General features: G+C 46.7%; 1 non-coding gene across 1 annotated transcript; it reads right to left on the bottom strand.

Moving 5' to 3' along the window:
- Positions 1–5,577: 5,577 nt before the first annotated feature.
- On the bottom strand, positions 5,578–5,650 carry TRNAK-CUU (transfer RNA lysine (anticodon CUU)). Its single transcript has one exon. It is a non-coding gene; the product is annotated as a tRNA-Lys (tRNA).
- Between the last annotated feature and the right edge of the window lie 4,597 nt (positions 5,651–10,247).

Here is a 10,247-nt window from a genome sequence, read left to right as displayed (position 1 = left end):
AATACTTGTATCATAAGTTTGTTCCTTCCATTGTAATGGAATGTGTCGTTGACAAGAGATGCCGGACGCAGAAGTTGTTTTCGTATTTTCTCATTTTCTCCCCAGTTTCCTGCGGCCGCGCAGCCAGCGCGCTCGCAGCAACCGCGAAAGATCAGACTCTCATTCCGGTCGTGACACTAACTACGCGCAACTAATAAATGCGCGAATATTTAATATCAGTCCTCGTGATCTTATCCAGCGCAACGCGGCAGAAAAATAAAATGACAACACAGCGCAGCAGTAGAAGAAGAAGAATAAAAAAACACAACACAACACTGATAAAACTATAAACATAAAATGAATTTATAGTTCATAAATGTTTATTGTTTACTATAAAACGCAAACACATATGAAATGAATTTATGAACTCGGCGTCGATGAGCTATTACCGGCGTGTGCTATTAACGAGTACACGTGCGTCGTAAAATTTCTATCAGAATCTCGTCCGGATTCGTTAAAATCTCTTTGGCTCGTTACCGGCGCGTCGCGCGCTTTTTTCCAGTTTGTCTGTTTAATGAAACACTGACGACACTGACATGATCGTCGGATTTGTTCTGTCGTGTTCATTAAACTCGGCATCGCGGAAAAAGCTGGCGCGCGCGTTTTTCGGTGAAGAATTTCCTGAGCGTGATGCGATAAAGATGCTGGAAGCGAAAATGTGGCGGCGGAATTCTCGCGCGAGGAATGCGAAATGCCAGGTTGCAGTCGAAATATTCAGGACGGCGAAAACATCACAACGACGCCCATTCCACCATGGACCTCCAGCGCCACCAGTGCTGCTGCTCAAGGACGACGAGGAGACTTATTCTTTTCGTTCTTCGCGCCCGCGCGTTCGTTATGCGCTTATACGCATAGCCGGGCACCGTAATATACGTACGTATACGTAACTGGTTTTCGGCGGCGGCGGCGGCGGATGCGCGCACGTTTTGATACGCATGTCGTTGCCAGAAGAATGGATGAAATTTATACGCGCGAAAAGATTCGTCGACATTTTTTGCATCGCAAATTTCCACCGCCGCTCGCGTTATTATTCGTGAAAATTTTTGAGGACGTATTCAAATGCACGCCGAAGTTACTTACGGCGCTCGCATATTCCCGGCGTTCGCGCAATTTTCAACTGTTCGCAATTTATCTGAGTTAAAGTTCTTGTGACAAATCAGCTTCTTCGATGCTCGCTCTGCTTCAGTTTTACAAGTCGAGGATTATGTGTTATATGCCAGGCTTGGAGCTTATTTAAAATGAGAACCTGCAATCGCATATTTCATGGCGGCGCTGGATTTTCTTGATTTAATCGAAACTTGGCGCAAGATTTGGGCAAATCTCCAATTAGGAATCGATTAGGCCACTGAATGATTTAAGATTAAGACGAATGCGCCGACGTTTTCTAATCGAAAATCAATTTAAACGTCGGAAAAGTTGAAATTAAAATCGGCGTCGAAACAATTTGTCGCTTGAGATGTGTATCTTGTTTTCTTATTGTTGACTCCGCATCTCGGCGCGTGCCCACCGCAAAAAACTCATTTGAAATGCAAATACTCTTGAAGAGCGAAATATTTTTGCCCACGTTCGTTGGTTGTCCAACAAGGAAAATTACCAGCCTAACACTTCGGCCTCCACGGACGTCCGTAACTCTTTCAGTAACTCGTTATCTTTCGAGACAAGCTCTTTCGATGTCCTTTTAACTTAACCGTAACTTAGTATCTTTTACGACTAACAACCTACGAACTAGACGGACGCGCACGTACGCCCGCCCGGCCGGGGGTGGCGAAACCTAAACGGAAAGTAGTCGAACGAAACGAAATGAAAAAGATTCACCGCCGAGGAAATACTTGGCGCAGTTCTCGCACTCGTCGAACAACACACACCGATAGTTTCTTTCCGGGCGCGCGCTTTCTTGTGTTGTACGTCATGTATGCCACACGTACCTCCGGTCTGGCAGAAACTGGACTTTAAGTTGGTAGGAATTGTTCGGGCCGATACGAATCGAAGTCGAGGAAGAAACTCTCGCTCTCCTTATCGGGTATTTTCCGCAATGCGAACACGACTAAACAATAAATACCTAAAACACACACGGCGTGATCTTTCGGGCGGAAAGTTTCCGCCGGCCCGGAACGATATTGTGTGATGAAAAATGCGGCAAACTATGGCAAAAACTAATAAAACATAAAGCCGCGCTCGCGCGCGCTATAAATTCGTACGAACATTATACGTTTCAACGCAAGAGCATCTCTTTGTTGCTAGGTAACAAAGAGATTCTTCATGTGCTCCTGCGAGCACGCGAGTGCTCCTCGATCAAAAACTTTTAACTTCTCGCGAGGAGAGAGATATGCATTTGCGGCGACAAATTGATTCTTAGAAATTCTCCTCAACTTGCGCGAATAATTGAGCACGAATATTCGCTGGAAAGATGAATGCGAGATTTTTGCCGAGAATGTTGTGCGAAAGGTGGCGCAGTTTACATGTATTAGTCACTCTGCCGCCGGTGTGGCATTAGCTACCCCTTGATCCACCGCCGCGCACGCATTACGACAGCCCGGGCGGCGGAAGGTGGGCGAAAGATGGCCGCGGGTGGCGGAAGGTGCCCGGCCGGGCGGCAAACGCGCCGGCGTTTAAGTGAAATGTAATCTGGCAGTGCAACTATAAATGTCAAAAAGTTGGGCAAAAAGTAGACGTGTTGAATCCCCCCTTGTGTTAGGCTGTAACGTCGCATTTATCCAACGCCGATGGCAAAAACCCGCCCGCCTACAGTATGTTGTCGACAGCTAGCCGCACGGAAAACTATTACAGCAAAAAAAGTTAACGAAATTTATCGCGCGGATATTTTAAATATTAAACGCCCGAAGGCGATTTGCGCCACCGGCCAGCCAGTGGTAAAACGTTCTTTCTTTTCTACTCGGTGTTTTTTTTTTCGGCGTCGCGTGCAAGCCTGGCTTATTCATTACACTCGTTTCCTGCAACATGCGCTATGTGGTGCGAAGGCTGTGAAGGGTGCACATTGGAGGAGCGCCCGCTGTCGACGTACGAACGAAGAAAATGCGATGCGGAGGGAAAAGAAATGCGACGTCAGCAACGTTATACATACTTGAAACATGCTTTTTCTTTCACTTTTTCACTTCGCTTCGCAGCGCGCGAAGATATCAAGATAGCGCGCAAAGTAATGACGCCGCGTCAAAAATTTCCTACGTTTCTAGCTCTCCACCATGCCACATAATTTACAAGTTTACGCCGGCTGCTGATTTAAGAACTTAATTTTTAATTGCGCCTTTTACCATTGAGCACCCACGCCAGTGAGAATTATTGATGCGTATTAAATACGTAAATAGACGTGCATAATTCGAAATGCAGTTCAATTTCAGCGTCAGTTATACGCTTGACATGTTTGTACATTAAAATAGAAATATCAGCGCTGTTCGCATTCCGTGATCGGAATAAAATCACTCGTGGAAATATTTCAGGCGTATCAGCAACGCGCGGGGGTTGAGAGTTCGCTCCGGCGTTGGCCTCAAATTTGCGTCGGCGAGAAAGATCTGGCGCAGATATCGACAGGTGTCTTCCGAAAAGCCGGCGAATGCGAAATGCGCATGTTATCGCGTCCGCGGCACTCGAACACTCAATGCTACCTGATTCGATCTCTTCGCGAGCTGGTGTCCTCCGCGATGCAGACGTTTTTAGGTCACCTATATTAGCTAAAAACTAGATAAACGCTCGTCATTATTGTGTGAGCCACAGAAGAAGAAAAAATCACACACACAGGGCGGTAATCTCGAGGGCACTTAGATAAAACACAAATACAAGTTTGTCGTCTCCGGGGAGCGCTGAATGCTGCGCGGCGTTCGTAATGGTTACTTTTTGAATTTGGAAAGATTTGAGGCGAATTCCCCGGTGGAAGTTTTTCGAGGCGAAATCATGAGAGCAGCGAGGTTGCGGATTGTTCGCATTGTTGCTCGTTAACTCGCCATAATGCAATGTGCGCGGGCAAACGAAGCGAAATGCCGCGCCCGTCGGGATTATTCGCCAATCAAAAAATCATTATGTAATTGTTGGAGCAATTATGCGCCCGGATGGCGCCGCACGCGTAAGAAAAGCGCCGAAAACTCGCCTGCTCGCGGTCTCGTGCTCCAGCTAATTTAAACATACACACTGCTGTTACCCCGCCCATCCACCCGCCCGCTGGGGAAACTTCTGCCAAATGCGTTAAGGCCCTTTTTGTGGGAATATAATTTTAATTAATTCGGCGCATTTCGGGCATTTATTATCTACGAATTCGCGCGTGAAACTTTCAAGAAGCGCATGCAAATTTAATTTCTTCTCTTTGAGGAGGCAGGCGGCAGGGGCACAACACGATGAGCTTCCAATAACGTCGGCGGCGGTGGTGGCGGCGGCGCGATTTGTAGAGGTGTGGTGTTGGTGGAATCGTGAAGTTTCGAAATGCATGACACTTTTATTAAATTTGTCAAAGCGCTTTGCAGTCGTTACATTCATTCGCGATGCGGAGGCGCGCGCCGGCCGCAAACAAACAAGTGAAACGAATAAATCATATCTGTTGCGTCGCGGCGGCGGCGGCGGCGAGCCAGCGAGCGCCTCGGATTTCACCCGCGCGTATTGCTACTTTCCGGGGAGCTTTCGCAGCTTTCGACGGCCGCCTGGCTACGCCTTTGTGATGACAGCCCCCGACCGACTGGTTCAGACATGTGACAGATTGTTTTGAAATGGGTTTGATATACTAGCGCATTTGAAATTACCACTTGATATTGCATAATTTCCACTATCCGCTAGTTGGCGCTTTTTTTTTTCTGCCGAATCAGCTCCGGAAGTCGTTGACGAAAAGATCCTCGAGTGGAATATGGTAAAAATTGCCCCACGACGCATACACAAAGTCATAAAACGCACGATAACGCACGTGTGGGGGCGGTCGTAATTCGTATATGATTAAATTTCAACTTTTTTTTTTGCGCCTGACTTCACAGGCTTTTGCTGGATATGGTATGGTGGATGTAAGCATTGTAAATAAATTAAAGTATCAGCGGCGTGGCGTGGGCCGCGCAAATCGCCGCCCCCGCGCGCGCGCCGGTTCTGCTGTTGCATCGGGGCACGCGATACATGCATGCGTCGCCGACGAGAGTAGAGTACTCCAGGGTGAGCTTTATCAGACATTACATCGTTCACGCTGTGCCTTGGATCAATAACGAAGCTTCTCGTCGTGCCTACACATTAGAGCGAGAGGCGGCGCGGGTGGCGGCGGCGTGCCATCGTGACTGCGGTGGCCTTTAACCGGTGCGGTGCCTCCGCCAGCCGGCCCCCGGCTAGCCTGCCCAGATAACGTGTGTCTCTCGCGACGGCCATGTGAGCGCGCCGCCGCCGCGCGAGTAAAAAACGTGCAGGACCAACAGGTAGCGCGCTAAAGAGGACAAGAAGCAAACTCACCTTTTTTTTTTTGCGCGACGACTCAATAACGCGCGGTGTATTGTTTAAAATATCTGCTCGGGTGTTTAAGTATACTTTGACCCACTTGTTTAGTGTGAAAACGTGCAAAAGAAGCGCCCAACGTGGGGCTCGAACCCACGACCCTGAGATTAAGAGTCTCATGCTCTACCGACTGAGCTAGCCGGGCCATGGAACCACGATTTTACTGAATAAATCAGCACCAGACAAATTAATTGCATTTCTGCGCATTTAGCTGATTTATATCAACATGTCGGCTGGAATTTCGAATAATAACTGTGTATCTGGCAACAATAATAATTGCTGCATTGAATTGCGCTCAGTTTAATGAGAATTGAGTTGAATATGACCGTGAAACGGTCGATTTAATTGCTTCTCATAAAATTTATACAAAAATAACTTTCAACATCGATAGAAATAGAAAAACACAAAAATTATTTTCAACGCGTACGTTTGTCCTGCAGCATTTAAAATTCCATCATCACCCACATCCGTTCGATTCGCACACGCCCTTAAAACACGCCGGAATTTAAATATTTACTTGCGTGCACAGCGGTTAGTGTAATGGCATAGTTTCGTATAAATTTGGCGCGCGGTTTTCGGCGGGCGCGAGGACAAAATAATTAATTGATTATTAATTATACGCATCTGGCGTGCTGCTCCTCTTACAAGTGTCTGTAATTAGTTAATCTAATGCAAATTCGTGCGGTGCCGCCCCCACGACGCGCGCACCAAGCGTGCTGATGGTGTAACATGTAGTCGGGTCTCGGCCCGCTCGTATTTATTAGTAAAGTTGTGATAATTGCGACTGATTTATTCAAATTGTTGGTCTTTATCAAACACTGCTATCCACGGCGCGCGCGCTCGTTGCCTTTGATGACCTTCCGTGACTCTAATTTTTGCGCAAATTGAATTTACTGTTTGCTACCAATGGCAATTTCCACTGAAACTAGTGAAAAGCTATTTATTTATTTTTTCTTTTGATGAAAAAAAATATTTCTCTGCTCTTTTACGAGTACAGTGGAAGTAAAAATACATTTTTAATTGAAGCCGTGTCTTGTAGGAGGTGAAAATGAACACAATTCTTTAGAATGGCGAATAAAATATTGTAAATTGTTTTGTTTTCAGATGTGGTCAGTAAAAGGAGACATTAGCAGTTAACAACGCGCTAAAAACCCACGAAAGGTATGCATATATTTAGTTTATTACACATAAAAAAAAAACTCGCGCGTATTTAAGACATCAGCGAGCGCGTGCAGATAATAATATAATGAAGCGCGTCATTAGATCATTCGGTTTTATGTGCAATTCGCGCTGTTGTGTTTTTTTTCCGCGCGCGCGTTCCATTGCGTACTTTGCTTACTTATTTCGCTCGGTGACAGATCGATAGAGCAATAAGTGGTGCGTCGTGCCGTTGCCATTACCAACAGTCTCGCATCCCAAACGGCATCCCCGGTTGAGTGTAGAGTACCTTGTACTCGTGCGAAAACATATATGTTACGCTGAAGAGCTACATCGTGCATGGTAGCGTCTGTCTGGTTGCGTGCGTGAAGGGCGCGTTATCGCCCCAGCCCTGCCCGCCCCCGCCGCCGCCCCCGCGCGCGCACATAACATAATATTGCGGAAACATTTGCTGCGGGGGCGGCGTTGAGTGTGACGTGATTAAGTTCGTGTCGCGGCGCGTCTTCGCGTTTACGAATGTTTCAGCCATTAGAAGCGTGCGCCCGCCGTTAATGATCTATTCCGCGCCGCACCGATCGACCGGTCTGGCCGGCGTGACATTTAGGGGCGTCTTAAACTATTCATTAAGCAAGCGGCGATAAAATACAGCCATCCCTTCATTATTTTCATTATGTTGTCAGCTCGGTTTTCAATCTTCGCGCTACACTATATCTCGGGCGACGAAAAACACTCAAATTGATACACCCCGCAAGTTTACCCATTACACCCTCAGGAAAGTTTTGTGCCGTCGACTTGTAAATCCGTGCCTGAGTAATCGCTCTTCGGCGAAACTTCGGGTGCAACATGTGTCAATAAGTAATTTAACATGTTTATTAACACTCAAACAACAGCTGTATTAATGTCGGATGAAGCCCCGGGAATTAACGCTTCAATTGACACTACTTGCATGGTTAAGCAAGTGTAAAATCTTCAGCTGGCAATTTGCGTAATGTGCAGGGATCTTAAAAATGCTGTTGGCGTTTTATTCCGCATGAAAATTTTTCCGCTCGCGCGCGTTGTTTGTCAGCAATCCGGCAATCGTCGCCGCGTTTGCCCCCTGTGCGCGCATTCAAACAATTTTCCACCAAACTCTCTTCGCCCGCCGACAATGCATACCTACTCACACACACCGAGCGACGGGCAGCGCACAAAAGTGGGGAATGCGAGCGGAGGCCTGCGATGTTCTTATACTCTCTGAATGTGTGATGCACGCCAGAGATGTATTGTTGTCGAAATATACGAGCGCCACGCGCCCGTGGAGAGGTGGTGTGTATGAATGCAGAATTGCGAAATCGCGCGAATGTACATAAATACGTCGGCATCGCGTGAGTGTGCGGCGTGTGCGACACGAGATTGCGAGGGCGGCGTACGTGAAAAAGACTTTAATATAACGTAAAAACGCCGGGAAGTTGTGTGGAAGTTGGGTGATAATGCATACCGAACGTGCAAACAATGCGATAATCTCGAAACTATCAACTCGGGACTGGTCGCCTGGTGGTGGCAAGCAAGGAAGTAAACTGTTTGTGAATTTAATTCCATTCAATAGCGCACAACTTTTACACCATCGCCAAACTTTCCCATCTAAAAATTGCTTCCTACGAACGATTAGCAAACACTCAGTATTGCATGAAACGTTCAAAGTTAAAGGCCGCCGGAGGGAAACCTGCCGCGTGAAAATTTTCAAATGGTTTCGAATGTAGAAAAATTAAAAGCGTAAATGACGCTGTAGATAATAGCTATCTGTGTGTACAGTCTGCATAGATAAATCTACAGGGACGTCTCTACCACGCCGTTTTACGAAGAACAAACGACTTGAATGCATGCCACTCTTTGACTTGACCGGCAAAATGCAATCCTGTGTGCGAGTCGTAGTGGTTGTCTATGGTTATGCTCGTTGGCTTTTATTTTTATTTATGCACACGCTACAAAAGTTGGATACACGGCTAGTCGTATCTGGACTATGAGCTTATCTGCGCTTTAGTTTTTCGTGCTTTTATTCCGCTCGTTATGCTTTCATGCGCGCTGGGGAAACTTTGCGCGCGAGCTAGACAACATTGTCCACGTTTACATCGTGTTTTTGCGTTTATTACTTCGATAAGTGCGGAGCTATTATGAAGCGTCTAGGGCGGCGGCACCGGCGCTATCGATTTTCACTCGCGCTTTGAAAATGTCATTACAATTTCAGGCGCTTTTAAGAAATTTCGCAATCGCGAACTTTGCCCGGCTAACTTTCAAATCAACGCTCGAAACTTTCGCATCGGGCGACGTGTATGGGATGCATACATCGATGGATGTATAGTCGATTTGATTGCGTCGTCATCTTACAAGAATAAAAGCTTGGATGCCGTTTGTGAAATTTTTTCACTTTCAAAGTTTCCAGCCGGAAATATTGTGAAATAAGCTTGATTAGCAATATTCCATCTCAATTCAATATGCACATTGTGGTCGCAAGCATAAAACCCCAGCATTGAAATTGCGGGTGGCAATATAAACCAGCCTCGAAGAATGATTTTACCATAAAACTGTGTTACCTTGATTGCCCGTAAAAGCGTGCAATTTGCGCTCCCACCGGCGTCATCACTTGCCACATCGTGTTATAGATTCGGCGCGTTTAATTACAGAAATCTGAATGTCCCGCGGCATTAAACTAGGTAAAACATTCCGGAATGTGAGGCGTCAGCGTGCGCTCCACTTTGCACATTTGAGGAGTGCAATAAAAAATGTATTTCAGTCTTCCTGGCGCGCAGTGGCTGGGTTTTATGTCATGCGGGGGTGGCAACAACGGCCGCATCGTAATGTGCATCAACAACATGCTACGTCTTTCCTTCTGGGTCGACATGGACTCATAACCCGCATCCAGCGAGATACAAATAAACATTTTACGCCTTTTGCGCGTCCATACACTCACTGGGCGCACGTCGTTGAGATATGAGCGTTGTTCAATTAACGCTCGGCGTGGGAATGATGGAGTGATTAATGGCGCGAGATGCGCGTTGAAGGTGTCTCTGTGTGTGTGTGGGTGTTATTTGGGTCACTTTGTGTTGTGTGGCTCTGGGTCATATATTTGTTCGTGCAGTGCGCGCCGCTGTGTGGGTTTATTATGCATGCACGTACGTACTTGGACTTGGTGTACGCGTAGATATCTAATGCGACCCGATGGTATTCCTTCGGGTCTTCAGATATTGCGCACGATAGAATGAAGGGATAAGGTTAATCTAGTTAGTTTGCGAAATTTATGCACCGCGTTTATGTTATTTCAAATCTAATTTACATAATATTAACATTTACTTATGTCTCGGAGATGCGCGACAAGAAGCCGGCGTGCATCAGCGGAGTGTCAGTGTCAGGTGGTTGTGTGTGTCCCCTGGCTGGTCCCAGACTGGCCAGCGGTCGAGATAATATCGATCTTATCGCGCCGCGCACGGCGCGCCGTAATACGATTTCCAATTATTTTCTTTATTTAACGAAGCGAATAAAGACGCACTCACTCATTGAAGAAGATGAAAGCTCGCGCGCGCTCTCCGTCGCTGTAAATCAATTTCAAT

Source organism: Atheta coriaria, unplaced genomic scaffold, assembly GCF_025399875.1.
Source record: "Atheta coriaria isolate IRGN ID8LTWV9N9 unplaced genomic scaffold, Caltech_Dcor_3.1 hic_scaffold_4_pilon, whole genome shotgun sequence".
Classification (NCBI taxonomy): Eukaryota; Metazoa; Arthropoda; class Insecta; order Coleoptera; family Staphylinidae; genus Dalotia; species Dalotia coriaria.
Note: the sequence above shows the minus strand (reverse complement) of the source record. Positions and strands in the feature narration are given on the sequence as shown.